This window comes from Eschrichtius robustus, chromosome 11 (genome assembly GCF_028021215.1).
Source record: "Eschrichtius robustus isolate mEscRob2 chromosome 11, mEscRob2.pri, whole genome shotgun sequence".
NCBI classification, from domain to species: Eukaryota; Metazoa; Chordata; class Mammalia; order Artiodactyla; family Eschrichtiidae; genus Eschrichtius; species Eschrichtius robustus.
In genome coordinates, this window is record NC_090834.1 from 8,225,722 (window position 1) to 8,243,197 (window position 17,476).

The window sequence follows — 17,476 nt, forward strand, 5'->3', positions numbered from 1 at the left end:
TGCGAGAGCGGGGAAAGCTTCTGCCAGACTCAAGGCAGCCAACAGTGCTTCCTGAGGAAGGTCTACGAAGGTAGGTGGGGCCTGAGAAGTCTCCTGGGTGACCTTTGCCAGAGGTAAGGGGCTGGCAGTGGGTGTTCAGGGTGGAGGGATAGTAGGAACCCTCCATGGGACCCCAGGAGAGCCTGGGCCCCAAGAACAAGGCAGGTTGCCTGTAGGACTCAGGGAAGTGACCCCCTCAGGAACCCCGAGAGTAGGAACTGCATAGAAAAGGGGTTGGTTTTCTTTTCTTAACCTAGTGAAACATTTCATCTGGTTGTGGTACTGGGCTGCCCTCGCTATTAATTGGGATGGTGACCTGTAAGCAAAGTAGGGAGTTTAGCTCCTCAGGGTAACGGGAACTGGGCTGCTGAAATTCCTCTGAGCGGGACCTGACTGTGATGGGGTTTTGGGCAGCTAGGGACATAGATTGGGGGAGAAATGGGCAGGGTGGAGAGGGCAATTTCTATTCATCCTCTCTGCCCTCTCTTGTGTGGAGGGAATGGATTGAACTCTAATATACAGAGCTTGCAGAGCTATTTTAGGAGAGCCCACTAGGGGGCCCTACCTCCAGCATCTCATTCCCAGGAGGCAGACATTCACCCTACCAGGAGCATGAGTCCTCCATGGAATGTGCTGTTTCCTCTGAATTCTTGATTGGCTTGTTGATGCATTGATCCTGTGATTCATTCAGGAATAATTACGGAGCTGCATACCAGGATATGCTGGGCCCCATACCCATGGGCCTGCAACCTGGATTCTGGGGCCTCCCTTGCCCTCTTCTCTGTCCCTTTCCAGGTGACACCATTTCCTATGGATACCAGGGTTGTAGCAGCCTATGTGTTCCTATGAAGCTCTTTAAACTCATCTTACTGTGTATTTTTAAAAATTGAGATATAGCTGATGTACAATATTACATAAGGTACAGGTGTACAACATAGTGTTTCACAGTTTTTAAAGGTTATACTCTATAGTTATAAAATTATTTATAAATTATTATAAAATATTGGCTAGATTCCCTGTGTTGTACAATATACCCTTGTATCTTACTTATTTTATATGTAATAGTTTGCACCTCTTAATTCTCTACCTCTGTCTTGCCTTTCCCCCCTTCCCTCTCCCCACGGGTAACCACTAGTTCTCTATATCTGTGAGTCTCTCTCCTTTTTGTTTATTCACTAGTTTGTTTTGCTTTTTAGATTCCACATATAAGTGATATCGTACAGTATTTGTCTTTCTCTGCCTTATTTCACTTAACATCATACCCTCCATGTCTATCCATGTTGTTGGAAATGACAAAATTTCATTCTTTTTTATGGCTGAGTAGTACTCCATTGTGTGTGTGTGTGTGTGTGTGTGTATCTCACGTATTCTTTATCCATTAATCTATTGATGGACACTTAGGTTGCTTTCATATCATGGCAATTATAAATAATGCTGCTGTGAACATTGGGGTGCATGTACCTTTTCAAATTAGTTTTAGTTTTTTTCAGCTATATACCCAGGAGTGGAATTGTTGGACCACTATTTTTAGTTTTTTTGAGAAACCACCATACTGATATCTACAACAATTTATATTCCCACCAACAGTGTATGGGGGTTCCCTTTTCTCCACATCCTTCCCAACTCTTGTTATTTGTGCTCTTTTTGACGATAGCCATTCTGACAGGTATGAGGTGATATCTCATTGTGGCTTTAATTTGCATTTCTCTGATTAACAATGTTGAGGATCCTTTCACATGCCTGTTGGCCAGCTGTATGTCTTCTTTGGAAAAATGTCTGTTCATGTCTTCTGCCCATTTTTTAATCAGGTTGTTTGTACTTTTGATGTTGAGTTGTATGAGCTGTTAATAATTTTTGGATATTAACCCCTTATCAGTCATATCATTTGCAAATATTTCCTCTAATTCAGTAGGTTGTCTTTGCATTTTGTCAATGCTTTCCTTTGTTGTGCAAAAGCTTAAGTCTAATTAGGTTGCATTTGTTTATTTTTGCTTTTATTTCCATTGCTTTAGGAGACAGATCAAAAAAATATTGCTGTGATTATGTCTAAGACTGTTCTACCTATGTTTGCTTCTAGGAGTTTTATGGTTTCAGGTCTTACATTTAGGTCTTTAATCCATTTTGAGGTTTTTTTTTTTTTATGGAATGAGAAAATATTCTAATTTCATTCTTTTACATGTAGCTGTCCAGTTTTCCCAGCAGAATTTATTGAAGAGACTGTCTCCTCTCCATGTATATTCTTGCCTCCTTTGTCGAAGATTAATTGACCATAGTGTATAGATCTATTTCTGGCCTGTCTATTCTGGTCCATTGATCTATGTATCTGTTTTTTGCCACTACCATACTGTTTTGATTACTGTAGCTTTGTGGTATAGTCTGAAGCCCAGGAGCATGATTTCTCCAGCTCTGTTCTTCTTTCTCAAGACTGTTTTGGCTATTCAGGGTCTTTCGTGTTCCCATACAATTTTTAAATTATTTGTTCTATTTCCATGAAAAATGCCCTTGCTATTTTGATAGGGATTGCATTGAATCTGTGGATTGCCTTTAATAGTATGGTCATTTTAATAATATTAAACTATTCATGAACACAGTATATCTTTCCATCTATTTGTGTTGTCTTCAACTTCTTTCATCAGTTTCTTATAGTTTTTTGAGTACAGGTCTTTTACCTCCTTAGGTAGATTTAGTTCTAGGTATTTTCTTCTTTTCGATGCAGTAGTAAATGGGATTGTTTCCTTAATTTCTCTTTCTGATAGTTCGTTGTTAGCGTATAGAAATGCAACAGATTTCTGTATATTAATTTTGTATCCTGCCACTTTATGGAATACATTGATGAGCGCTAATAGTTTTCTGGTGGCATCTTTAGAATTTTCTATGTATAGTATCATGTCATCTGCAGACAATGACAGTTTTACTTGTTCCTTTCCAATTTAGATTCCTTTTATTTCTTTTTCTTCTCCGATTGCTGTGGCTAGGACTTCCAATGTAAGTTGAATAAAAGTGGCGATGGTGGGCATCCGTGCCTTGTTCCTGATCTTAAGGGAAATGCTCTCTGCTTTTCACCATTATGATAATAGCTGTGGGATTTTCATATATGGCCTTTATTATGTTTAGGGATTCTGTGTGCACATTCTGGAGAATTCTTATTGTAAATGGATATTGAGTTTTGTCGAAAGCTTTTTCTGCCTCTATTGAGAATCATATAATTTTTATTCTTTAATTTGTTAATGTGTATCACATTGATTAATTTGTGAATATTGAAAAACCCTTGCATCCCTGGGATAAACCCCACTTGATCATGGAGTATGATCCTTTTAATGTGTTGTTGAACTCAGTTTGCCAATATTTTGCTGAGGATTTTTACATCTATGTTTATCAGTAATATTGGCATCTAATTTTCTTTTTCTGTGATATCTTTATCTGGTTTTGGTCTCATAGAATGAGTTCAGAACTCTTCCTTCCTTTGCAATTTTTTTGAATAGTTTGAGAAGGATAGACGTTAACTCTTCTCTAAATGTTTTGTAGAATTCACCTGTGAAGCTGTCTGGTCCTCAACTTTTGTTTCTTGGGAGTTTATAATTTACTGATTCAATTTCATTACTGGTAAATGATCTGTTTATATTTTCTGTTTCTTCCTGGTTCAGTCTTGGGATATCGCACACTTCTAAGAGTTTGTCTGCTTCTACTCAGCTGTCCATTTTATTGGCATATGGTTCTTTATAGTAGTCTTTTACGATCTTTTGTCTTTCTGTGGTGTTGGTTGTAACTTCCTTTTTCATTTCTTATATGACTGATTTGGGCCCTCCCTTTTTTTCTTGATGAGTCTGGCTAAAGGTATATCAATTTTGTTTATATTTTCAGAGAAGCAACTCATAGTTTCATTGATCTTTTCTCTTTTTTTTTTTTTTGGCCTATTTCATTTATTTCTGCTTTGATATTCATGATTTCTTTCTTTATATTAATTTTTTTTTTTTTTTTTTTGCCTGTGTCATGTCTTAGTTGTGGCATGCAGGATCTTCATTGAGGTATGCGGGATCTTTCATTGCGGCGCGCGGGCTGCTCTGTAGTTGTAGCGTGAGGGTTTTCTCTTCTGTAGGTGTGGTGTGTGGCCTCCAGGGCACATGGTCTCTGTAGTTGTTGTGCATGTGTTCCAGAGTGCATGGGCGCTGTAGTTTTGTGGCACACAGGCTCTCTAGTTGAGGCACACAAGCTCAGTAGTGTGGCACACAGGCTTAGTTGCCCCATGGCGTGTGGGATCTTAGTTCCTTGACCACGGATCGAACCCGCATCCCCTGCATTGGAAGGCGGATTCCTTACCACTGGACCACCAGGGAAGTCCCTCTTTTTATTAACTTTGGGTTTTGTTTCTTTTTCCAGTTCTTTACTTGTAAGGTTAGATTGTTTATTTGAGATTTTTCTTGTTTCCTGAGGTAAGCCTGTATCGCTATAAACGTCCCTCTTAGAACCATTTTTGCTGCATCCCATAGATTTTGGATCATTGTGTTTTCATTTTCATTTGTCTCCAGGTATTTTTGGGTTCCCCTTTGGTTTCTTCAGTGATCCATTGGTTGTTTAGTAGCATATAGTTTAGCCTCCATGTATTTGTGATTTTTGCAGTTTTTTTCTTGTAATTGATTTCTAGTCTCATAGCGTTGTGGTCAAGAAAGTTGCTTTATACGATTTCAATTTTCTTTAATTTACCAAGGCTTGTTTTGTGGCCTAGCATGTGATCTTTCCTGGAGAATGTTTCATGTGCACTTGAAAAGAATGTTTATTCAGCTGCTTTTACGTGGAATGTTCTATACGTATCTATTAAGTTCAGCTGGTCTAATGTGTCCTTTAAGGCCAGTGTTTCCTTATTCATTCTCTGTCTGGATGATCTGTCCATTGTTGTGAGGTGTTAAAGTCCCCTACTATTGTGTTACTGCCAACTTCTCCCTTTACGTCGGTTAATATTTGCTTTATGTTTAAGTGCTCCTACGTTTGGGTGCATATATAGTTACAGTTGTTATATTTTCTGCCTGAATTGATCCCTTGATCATTATATAATGTCCTCCTTTGTCTCTTGTAACAGTCTTTACCTTAAAATCTATTTTGTATGATGTAAGCGTTGCTATGCCAGCTTTCTTTTGATTTCCTTTTGCATGGAATACCTTCTTCTATCCCCTCACTTTCAGTCTGTGTGTCTTTAGATCTGAGGTGTGTCTCTTGTAGGCAGCATATATACTGGTCTTGTTTTTGTATCCATTCAGCCACACTATGTCTTTTTATTGGAGCATTTAGTCCATTCACATTTAAAGTAATTATTCGTGTGTATATTCTTATTGCCATTTTGTTAATTTCGAAGAGGAGGTGGTTTTTGTTTGTTTCTTCTTTTGTTCTCTTTTCTTGTGGTTTGATGACTGTCTTTAGTGTTATGTTTGGATTCCTTTTTCTTTTTTGTCTATGTATCTATTATAGATTTTTGGTTTGTGTTTACCATGAGGTTTTTATATAGCAATCTATATATTTATGTGATTGTTGTAAGTTGCTAATCTCTTTCAAATGCATTTTAACAACCCTGCATTTGTACTCTCCTCGCCTCACAATTACTGTTTTTGACATCATATTTTACTTCTAATTGTTTTGTGTATCCCTTAACTGCTTATTGTGGATATAGAAGATTTGACTACTTTTGTCTTTGAACCTTTCTACTAGCTTTGTGTGTGGATGATTTCCTACCTTTACTGTATGTTTGCCTTTACTGATGAGCTTTCTCATTTCATATATTTATGTCTGTAGTTGTAGCCTTCTCTTTCACTTAGAAAAATTCCTTTAACATTTCTTATAAAGCTGGTCTGGTGGTGCTGAACTCTTTTAGCTTTGCTTGTCTATAAAGCTTTTGACCTCTCCATCAAATCTAAATGAGAACACTGCTGGGTAGAGTATTCTTGGTTGTAGGTTTTTCCTTTTCATCATTTCAAATATATCATGCCACTCCCTTCTAGACTACAGATTTTCTGCAGAAAAGTCAGCTGTTAGCCTTAAGAGAGATCTCTTGGATGTAACTTGTTGCTTTTCCCTTGGTGCCTTTATCTTAAATTTTTTGTCATTTTAATCACATAGTGTCTCATCTCAGTATGTTCCTCTTTGGGTTAATCCTATATGAGACTCTGCACCTCCTGAATTTGGATGTCTGTTTTCTTTCCCAGGTTAAGGAATTTGTCTGCTCTTGTGTCTTCAAATATGTTCCCAGCCCCTTTCTCTCTCTCTTCTTCTTCTGGGACCCCTATAATGTGAATATTATTTTGCTTAATGTTGTCCCAGAGGTCTCTTAAACCGTCCTCATTTCTTTTCATTCTTTTTTCTAGTCAGCATCAGTGATTTCCAGTCCTCTGTCTTCTAGCTCACTGATCCAATCCTCTGTATCTTTTAGTCTACTATTTATCCCTTCTAGTATATTTTTCATTTGTTATTGTACTCGTCACCTTTGTTTGGTTTTTCTTTAGATTTTCTAACTCTTTGTTAAAAACTTCTAACTTCTCACTTTGTCCTTATATTCTTCTCCTGAGTTCTTTGATCATCTTTATGATGAGTATCCTGAACTCCTTCTTGGGTAGATTGCCCACCTCCACTTCACTTAGTTCTTCTTCTGGGGTTTTGTCTTGTTCCTTTGCCTGGAACATGTTTTTCTGTCACCTCATTTTGCATAAGTTGCTGTTTTTATTTTTCTGTATCTGGTAGATTAGTTACATTTCCTTACCTTTGAGAAGTGGCCTTTTGTAGGAGATGTCCAATGCATCCCCACAGCACACTACCCCCTTGTCACCTGAGCTCTGTGTTCTAGGGGTTCCCCCTATATGGGCTGTGTTTTTTCTTCTGTTGTCTTTGGCTAATTATGACAGTGGGTAGTCTGGTAGGCTTGGTTGACCCTGGCCTGGTTGGTTGCCAGGCACTGCCTTGTGCAGAGGCTGCCAGCCACTGGTTGGCGGGACCAGGTCATGAAGCAGCTGACTTCAGAACCCAGAGGATCCCAGGGGTTATGTTGGCTCACTGTGGGTGGAGTCATCGTGCAGAAGACTCTGGGAATGTTGCCTGTCCACTGGTGTGTGAAGCCAGGTCCCAGGGTTATTGCAGGCCTACTGGCAGGCAGAGCTGAGTCAATGAGTCTGGTTGTGGGTCCCAGGGATCCCAGAGCTGGTGTCAGATCACTGGGGGGCAGGGGGCATGGCACTTCCTGACAAAGTTGGGTGGGGGGTCTGGAGTGTCCTGAAGCTTGTGTTAGCCTGCTAGTGAGCAGGGCCAGGGCCCAGTTGGTCCCAGGGCAGGGTCCAGCCTGCTGATGGGCCGGGTGAACCCACAAGCTGTAGGATTGTGCTTTTCTTTTTTTTTTTTTTTTTTTTTATAAATTTATTTATTTATTTTTGGCTGTGTTGGGTCTTAGTTTCTGTGCGAGGGCTTTCTCCAGTTGCGGCGAGTGGGGGCCACTCTTCATCGCGGTGCGCGGGCCTCTCACTGTCGCGGCCTCTCCCGTTGTGGAGCACAGGCTCCAGACGTGCAGGCTCAGTAGTTGTGGCTCACGGGCCCAGTTGCTCTATGGCATGTGGGATCTTCCCAGACCAGGGCTCGAACCCGTGTCCCCTGCATTGGCAGGCAGATTCCCAACCACCGCGCCACCAGGGAAGCCCAATTGTGCTTTTCTTGAATCTGGTTTCTTTTCTTTTTTTTTTTTTTTTTTTTAGAAATTTTATTTATCTATCTATTTATTTATTTATTTATCTACTCTGCATCAGGTCTTAGTTGCAGCACACGGGATCTTCGTTGAGGCATGCAGGCTCTTCGTTGTGGCACGTGGGCTTCTCTCTAGTTGTGGTGTGCGGGTTTTCTCTTCTCTAGTTGTGGCACGCAGGCTCCAGGGCAAGTGGGCTCTGTAGTTGTGGCATGTGGGTTCCAGAGCACATGGGCTCTGTAGTTTGCAGCACACAGGCTTTCTAGTGGAGGTGCATGAGCTCGGTAGTTGTGGCATGTGGGCTTTGCTGCCCCATGGCACATGGTATCTTAGTTCCCCGACCAGGGATCGAATCCACGTCCCCTGCATTGGAAGGCAGATTCTTTACCACTGGACCACTAGGGAAGTCCCTTGAATCTGGTTTCTGCCCCCTGGTGGGTGAGACTAGTACAGAGGATAGAGCAGTCTCTCTGGAGGGCAGGGCCAGGCCCCAGGGTCTTCTAAAGCTGGTGTCTGCCCATTGGTAAGTGGAGATGTCCTAGTCCCTCTGGTGAGCAGGGCCATGTCCATAGGCAGCTGTGGGCTCAGGAGGTCTTGAGGCAGCTGATGGGTGGGGTTCTGTCCCTGACTAGTTAGTTGTTTGGTCTGAGGCATACCTGCACTGGTGCCTACAGGTTTTGGGTGGGGCCAGCTCTTGGCCCTGATGAGTAGAGGGAGGATTCCACAGTGGCGCTTGCCAGCACCAGTGCCCACAGCAGAAGGACCACCAAGAATGGCTGCCACCAGCATCTATGTTTCTAGGGTGAGCTGCTGTTCCCTCCTGCCTCTCCAGGAGACTCTCCAAGATGAAGAGGTAGGTATGACCCAGGCTCCTCTCAAAATACTGCATCTGCCCTGGGTCCCAGAGCATGTGAGACTTTGTATGTGCTCTTTAAGAGTGAAATCTCTATTTCTCTCAGCACTCTGGGCTTCCCAAAAGTAGTCCCCTCTGACTTTCAAAGCCAAATGCTCTGGGGGCTGATCTTCCAGGCACTGGAGCCCAGTGTGGGGCTCAGACCTCTCACTCCTTTGGGAGAACCTCTGCAGTAATTATTCTCATTTGGGTTCATCCACCCAGGAGTATGGGACTTGACTATATCACATGTCCATCCCTCATACCCATCTCATTGTGGTTCCTTATTTATGTCTTTATTTGTAGATCTTTTTTGGTAGGTTCTAGTCTTTTTTCATTGGCTGTTCTGCAGATAGTTGTGATTTTGGTGTGCTTATGAAAGGAGGTGAGCTCAGTGTCTTTCTACTCCACCATCATGACTGATCTCTTGCTGTGAATTTTAGATGCTACCACTACTCACCTCTCTGCAACAAGTTGTAAAGACAGGTCCTAGTTTCTGCACTGATATGGTGGATAAAGCTAATTTAGCATCCCTTTCAACTATCAGAATCTCCAAAATTCTGTGGTCTGAATACAGGTTCCCTATGAGAAGTCTCAGACTTGTTCTGTTTTCAGGCCCCATTTTTTTGTCCTTTCTCACTAACAGTTTACAAGGATTCCCTTTTATCCACATCCTTGATAACATTTGTTATTTGTAGACCTTTTAGCCATTCTGAAAGGTGTGAGGTGATATCTCATTGTGGTTTTGATTTGCATTTCTCTAATAATTAGCAGCATTGAGCATCTTTTCATGTGCCTGTTAGCCATCTATATGTCTTCTTTGGACAAGTGTCAATTCAAGTTTTCTGCCCATTTTTTGATTGAGTTCTTCTTCTTTTTTTTAAATATTGAGTTATGTAAGCTGGTTTCTATGGGCTGGATATTAATCCTTGTTGATTGTATCATTTCGAATATTTTCTTCCATTCAGTAGGTTGTCTTTTCATTTTGTTCATGGTTTCCTTTGCTGTGCAAAAGCTCTTAAATTAATTAGGTCCCATTTGCTTGCTTTTGTGTTTGCTTCTTTTGTCTTAGGAGACAGATCCCCCAAAAATTGCTGTAATTTATATCAGAGAGTGTTCTACCTATGTTCTCTTCTAGGAGTTTGATGGTTTCAGGTCTGACATTTAGGTCTTTAATATATTTTGAAGGGTTTTTAAAATTGAAGTATAGTTGATTTACAATATTGTGTGAGTTTCAGGTGTATAGCAAAGTAGATTTGGCTATGTATTTTTTCAGATTATATTCCATTATAGGTTATTACAAGATAGTGAATATAATTCTCTACGCTATACAGTAAATCTTATTGCTTATCTATTTTATGTATAGTAGTTTGTATCTATTAATAACATACTCCTAATTGGTCCCTCTGCCCTCTTTCATAACTATAAGTTTGTTTTCTATGTCTGTGAGTCTGTTTCTCTTTTGTATATAGATTCATTTGTATTGTTTTTTATTTTCCACATATAAGTGATCTCATATAGTATTTCTCTTTCTCTACTTGAGTTACTTCACTCAGTATATTATTCTCTAGTTCCATCCAGGTAGCTGCAAATGGCAATATTTCATTCTTTTTTATGGCTGAGTAATAGTCCATTCTGTCCGAATTCAATTTTTTGGGATATAACTGTTCATGGTAATCTCTTATGATTTTTTTTTTTTGTATTTCTACCGTATCAGTTGTTATTTCTCCTCTTTCATTTCTTTCTTTCTTTCTTTCTTTTTTTTTTACATTTGGGTCCGCTCTATTTTCTTCTTGGTGAGCCTGGCTAGAGGTTTATTGATTTTGTTTATCTTTTTAAACAACCAGTTCTTGGTTTATTGATCTTTTCTGTTGCTTTTTTGATCTCTATTTTATTTATTTCCTCTCTGATTTTTATTATTCCCTTCCTTCTGATGACTTTGGGCTTTGTTTGTTCCTTTTCTGATTCTTTTAGGTAGTAGGTTAGGTTGTTTATTTGAGATTTTTCTTGTTTCTTGAGGAAGGTATATATTGCTATGAACTTCCCTCTTAGAACTGCTTTTGCTGCATCTCATGGATTTTTTTAAGGTTGTGTTTTCATTTTCATTTGTCTTGTGGTATCTTCTGATTTTATCTTTGATTTCATTGTTGACCCATTGGTTTTTTAGTAGCGTGTTGTTTAATCTCCATGTGTTTGTTCTTTTCCTGTTTTTCTTTCTGTGGTTGATTTCTAGTTTCATACAATTGTGGTCAGAAAACATGCTTGAAATAATTTCTATCCTCTTAAGTTTGTTGAGGCTTGTTTTGTAGCCTACTATGTGATCTATCCTAGAGAATGTCCCATTTGTGCTTAAAAAAATTATCTATCCTGTTTTTGTGGGGTGTAGTGCCCTATAGCTATCAGTAATGTCCAACTGGTCTATTGTGTCATTTAAGACCTCTGTTGCCCTCCTGATTAACTGTCTGGATGATCTGTCCATTGATGTCAGTGGGGTGTTAAAATCTCCTACTATTATTGTCAATTTCTCCCTTTATGTCTGTTAGTATCTGTTTTCTGTATCTAAGTGCTCCTATATTGGGTGCAGATATGTTAAGGAATGTAATATCTTCTTGTATTGATCCCTTTATCATTATATAATGCCCTTTGTCTTTCTTTATGGTCTTTTTTTAAAGTCTTTTTTGTGTGATATGGGTATTGCTACCCCCATTTCCTTGTCATTTCCATTTCTGTGAAATATCTTTTTTCATCCCTCACTTTCAGTCTAAGTGTGTCTTTCTCCCTGAAGTGAATCTCTCATAGGCAGCATATTTTAGGTTCTTGTTTGTTTTATCCATTCTGCCACTCTATATCTTTTGATCAAAGCATTAGTCCATTGGCTTATAAAGTAATTATTGATAGGTATGTACTTGTTGCCCTTTTAATACTTGTTTTGAAATGTTTTTGTAGTTCTTTGTTCATTTCTTCTTTTTGTTTTTCCTTTCGTGGTTTGATTTTCCTTTGTCATATGCTTGAATTCCTTTCTTTTTGGCTTTTGTGAATCTATTGTGTGTTTTTGATTTGTGGTTACCATGGAATTCAAGTATGTTGACCCATAACTATATCTACTTGCTTTAAACTTATAGTCGTTCAAATTCAAACACATTCCAAAAGATCTACATTTTTATACTCCCCTTCCCCACATTTTGTGATGTTGTTGCCCAATTTACCTCTTCATGCTTATCCTTTTATTGTTAATTGTAGTTATAATCGATTTACAGTGTTTTATTGTTTCTTAATCTATGTACTGACTTATTTACGTGATCATCAATCCTTTTGTATGTTTGCTGTTCCCACTGTGAATTTTCCTTTCCTACAAATTCCTGCTTCTTTTCTATTTAGAGAACACTCCTCAATATTTCTTTTAGGATAGGTGTAGTATTACTGAATTATTTCAGTTTTTGCTTGTCTGAGAAATGCTTCATCTCTCCTTCTATTCTAAATGATGATCTTGCTGGGTACAGTATCCTAGGTTGCTGGTTTTTCCCTTTCAGGACTTTGAATATATCATACCACTCCCTTCTGGCCTGTAAAGTTTCTTTGGAGAAATCAGGTGATAGCTTATAGGGGTTCCACTGTAACTGACTATTTTTCTTTTTCTGCCTTTAGAATCCTCTCTTTATATTTAACTTTTGCCACTTTAATTATGATATGTCTGGTGTGAGTCTGTTTGTGTTCATCTTGTTTGAGACCCTCTGTGCTTCCTGTCCATGGATATCTGTTTCCTTCTTTATGTTTGGGAAGTTTTCAGTCATAATTTCTTTAAATACATTTTCAATCCCCTTATCTTTCTCTTCTCCTATAAAACCCCTGTATGTGTAGGTTAGCACACTTCATATTATCCCATAGCTCTCATGTTGCTTTATTTTTTCTTCATTTGTCTTTCTATCTGCTGTTCTGATTGGGTGATATCCATTAGTCTATCCTCCAGATCACTTATTCATTCTGCTGTCTCATTTAGTCTGCTATTCATTGTTTTTAGATTGGTTTTTATCTCAGAAATTGAATTGTTTATTTTTGATTGTTTCATCTTTATAGTTTCTAGTTCCTTGTTACAGTACTCTGAATTTCTATTGATAATCTTTCTTAATTCCTTTAGCATTTTTATTACCTCCTTTTGAACTTGAGGTCTTATAGACTGGTGAAGTATGTTTCATTAATTGTTCTTTCAGGGGATTTTTCTTATTCTTTTAATTCGGAGTAGTTCCTCTGCTTTTTCATTTTACTAAACTTTATCTGTCTCACTGAATTGAGGAGAAACTGTTAACTACTATGGTCTTGAAGGAGTATTTTTATGTGGGAATGTCCCTGTGTAGACTGTGTCCAATATTTTTGGTACAAGGGCTGGTTTTGTTATGGAAGCCAGCCATGTCTTTCCTCCGAGTGTGTTGGCCATTATCCCCTTGATAGGTTGTGTGTGTTGTGTTGGGGTTTTAAAGCCTGTGCAGGATGTGAGGTGGAGCTTCATCTCTGCACTGTGGCTGTCACTGCACTGTCAGGGGTGGGGTCTGCTTCCCAGTTGTTCAGTCTCCATGTGTTTGTTCTTGCCCTGTTTTTCTTTCTGTGGTTGATTTCTAGTTTCATACCAGTGTGGTCAGAAAAGATGCTTAAAATAATTTCTATCCTCTTAAATTTGTTGAGGCTTGTTTTATGGCCTACTATGTGACGTATCCTAGAGAATGTCCCATGTGTGCTTAAAAAATTATCTATCCTGGTTTACAATCAGGCTCTGTTGCCCTTGAGTGCATGTCCTGCCCCAAAGGAGATGATTGCTGAAGCAAGTGAGGCCTGTGTGGTCACAGAGGACCCATATGCTGCCTGCATAGGCATCCATGATTCCACTCAACAGCAGCCCAAGATCACGGCCCTTTCTCTGTTGTGTTGGTCCCAGATCTAGGGCAAGGCTGTGGTGTGGAGTAGTCTGGATTTGGAGGTCAGAATGTTGTGGCTGCAGGAACTGAGGTGGCTGCACTGCCGCCTGAGATCTGGGCTGCCTCTGTGGCAGAATTTCCCCAGGACCCTGTCTGCCCCAGCTCCTGTGCCAAGCTGGGTGTGGAGTGGGTGGAACCTGGGTGATCTATTGACAAACAGCTGCTGCATACTCCCTCCAGGCCTGTCTGCCTGATATTCAGCGCTTAACCACTGAACCCTCTTGTGGTGCCACCCTGTGTACAGGCTGACAGTGGCCACCACTGCCCACCTGGGTCACACCTCATGCCCCCTTGTCTGTCTATGCATAGCTAAACCAAGTCCTCTCCCAGGGCCTGAGATTCCGTGCTTAGCCACTGTGGCCTCTTGCTGCTGTGCCCTCTTGTGGTGTCTCCTGGTACATGCTCTGATGATATCTGCTGTGGCTAGACCTGCCGCCCTGTGTGAGCTGACAGTGGGCTCTGTGGCTCCTGCCAAATCACACCCCAGGTGCCCTGGTCTGTTTCTGCAGAGCTAGGTCAAATCCTTGCCCAGATCTCCTGTCAGGCTTTGGTGTGCTGTGAGCAGGGCCAGGGCATTTGCGCCTTTGGAATGGGAAGTGCGGCAAGGCGGAAAGCCACCAGTACAAGGCTCTCTCTGTCTTTATTGTTAGCAAGCAAGTGTGTACACACCCCTCGGGAGTACAGTTGAGGCTTCTCCAGCCCTTCCGTCTGTCTCAGTGGATTTCCTAGCAGTCAAGGGGACTTGTCTCCTCCACATGGGAACCCAGGATGGGATGCCCCAATTGTGGCTCGACTTGCTCACTCTCCAGGGCAGGTGTGCACCTGTGTGGACCTTCTCTTCCTTGCAGATCCCTTCCAGAGGTGCAGGTCCTGACCTGATGCCTTTGTTTTCCATCCTAGTGGGTTACATGGAGATCTTTCTTATAGTTTTGGTGGTTTAGGAGTTCTTTTGCCAGTTTCCAGTTCGTTTTCTGTGAAAATTGTTCCACAGGTAGATGTATTTTTGATGTGTTGGTAGGGAGATGTGAACTCCAGGTCCTCCTACTCGGCCATCTTGATCCAAGAAGCCATTTTGAGTTTATTTTTGTATATGGTGTGAGGGAATGTTCTAATCTGATTGTTTTGCATGGGGGTGTCCAGTTTTCCCAGCATCACTTATTGAAGAGACTATCTTTTCTCCATTGTATAGTATTGCCTCATTTGTCATAGATTAATTGACCATAAGAGTGTGGGTCTATTTCTGAGCTCTCTATTCTGTTCCATTGATCTATGTGTCTGTTTTTGTGCCAGTACCATGCTGTTTTGATTACTGTAGCTTTGAAATATAGTCTGAAGCCTGGGAGACGGATACTTCTAGCTTTGTTCTTTTTTATCAAGATTGCTTTTGCAATCCTGGGTCTTTTGTGGTTCCAAATAAATTTTAGGATTATTTGTTCTAGGTTTGTGAAAAATATCCTGGGTATTTTGATAGGCATTGTGTTAAATCTGTAGATTGCTTTGGATAGTATGGCCATTTAAACAACATTAACTCTTCCAGTCCAAGAGCATGAGATATCTTCCCATTTCTTTGAATCATTTTCAATTTCCTTCATCCACGTTTTATAGTTTTCAGAGTATATGTCTTCTACCTCCCAGGTTAAGTATGTTCCTAAGTATTTTATTCTTTTTGATGCAATTTTAAATGGGATTTTTTTAACTTTTTCTTTTTGTTCATTATTAGTGTATAGAAAAGCAACAGATTTCTGTATATTAATCTTATATTCTGCAACTTTACTGAATTCATTTATTACTTCTAATATCTTTTTGATGAGACTTTAGGGTTTTCTTTATAAAGTATCATGTCATCTGCAAATAGTGACAGTTTTGTTTCTTCCTTTTTAATTTGGATACCTTTTATTTCTTTTTGTCTGATTGATGTGGCTAGGGCTTTGAATACTATGTTAAATAGACATCAGCCCCCTCTATTTTCTATTTTCCTCGGAGCTCATTTGAGCTGCCACTTGAATCAGCCAGCTCACTGACTGCAGCCCAACCTCGAGTTCAAGTTGGAACTGATGTCTGAAGGGCAACCACTGGGAGCTAGGAGAGTCGGGGAAAGGATCTAGAGAGGATCCTCTAAGAGGAGGGATATGAAAGATAGTATGACAGTTGACTACTTCAAGGGTGCGGTCCTCTCAGTCATGGGGTGATGGAATGAAGGAGTAAACAATTGGGTTACATCTATAAAATGGGCATAATAATTTTACCTCACCCATTTCATGGGTTGTTTGGGGAATGTTCTACCTGATGATAAACGTGGAAAGTACAAATATTGTTATACAGGTATCACCAACTTCTGAACATACTCTAAACCTGAAAATGCATGTGAAAGTAGAAATGTGGAAAGTAGCCTCTGTATTATAACCAGGTTTCCATTCCTAGTTAACTAAAGATATAAAATTCCTAATTATATGTCATCATTTAGAAACAATCTGTAATATATTTACTTTCAGATTTCAAACATATTCCTTATGTCCAATGATCCTCACAACTGTTCATGAAGTAACATGGATTAAGTCCGAAGAGCATCCAATTGAGGCTCTAGATCCTGCTTTTGCTGCAGTTAATTGTCTTTCATTTTTAGATCAACTACTAGTTTACGGAACCTAACGGTCTTATTTCTGGTACCCATCATTTTTATTTTTCAGTTGTCCATTTCATTTTGCAATCAAGAGAAGCAAAATGGAACAATTTTCAAATAATCTCCCAAGCAGTGCTGAGACCAAGCCGCCCAAGTTAGGCAACATGGGGCTGGTCAGTGGCACCCCCTTGTGTTGGATGGGAGCATTCTTTGTCAGTAGATGCACCAGGGATTCAGCATTTCATGTTCAAAAGTAGATTGAGTAAAAGCTAAATATAGGAATGCACAGGACTGCTGTATGTCAGTTTAGAGTGTGAGCTTCAGAAGCCGGCAGTCTGACAAGATCAATATAAAAAATTACTGTCAGAACTAGACTCCTGAGCTTTTCCCAAGGTGTGAACCATCAGACTTAGCCCAATACATCTCCTTCCTCAGATTTGCAGAAAGCCCTCTACATAGTCGAAGTTCAAAAACTGTTTTCTGAATGCCTGATAAAAAGTCTGTAGAGAAGTCTATTGGCTGTGGCAGAAATGGGTATTATAGATGAATTAAAAGAACATATTATTCATGTAACAGAAATATAATCATTGAAAACACTGACTTCTAAGTGAATTGGCATTGTCTTAGATGGATTAATGTCTCTACTGATGATGGCAAAGAAAAAGAAACCTTTCAACTTTTTCACTTCTAAAAGTTAAGACCTTTGTTTTTGTAGAGAAATGGTTGAGTCTGTACATCTGTGAAGGCAGGACTAAGGGTGTGATCGGACCTGAAGGAAATTGTTCTTCCTAAGGATGTCATGAAGATTCAGGGAGATCTGTGGTTACTAGGGCTCCAGAGAAAAGAGAGATGTGGGGAGAGGGAGGAGAAGTCTTGAGGGGAGAGGTGGTCAAGCAACTGGTGGTATCAAACCATTCTATTAAACCCCAGACTCTCAAGACGCCTGTGTACAGAAATGCCATTTGTCATTTGGAGGTAAAAGGTGAATTTAGAAAAGCAGCTAAATTACTTGTAGGGGTGGTGCTGAGCACAGGTGCAAAGGGAGCTGAGGAGATGAAATGCTATGAGTTCATGAGTCCAGGGAAAGGAGAATTTGGAGCCAAGAGTGACCATGAGAGAGAAAGTAAAGTGCTGCCCATGCCCACATGCATGGAGGCAGGATTTCCAAATAAACAGGAGACTTTCCTGGTTCAGGGGGGTTGGGGGTACAGGCCCAGGGCAGAGGTGCTTGGACTAGTTGTGGTTCCCTG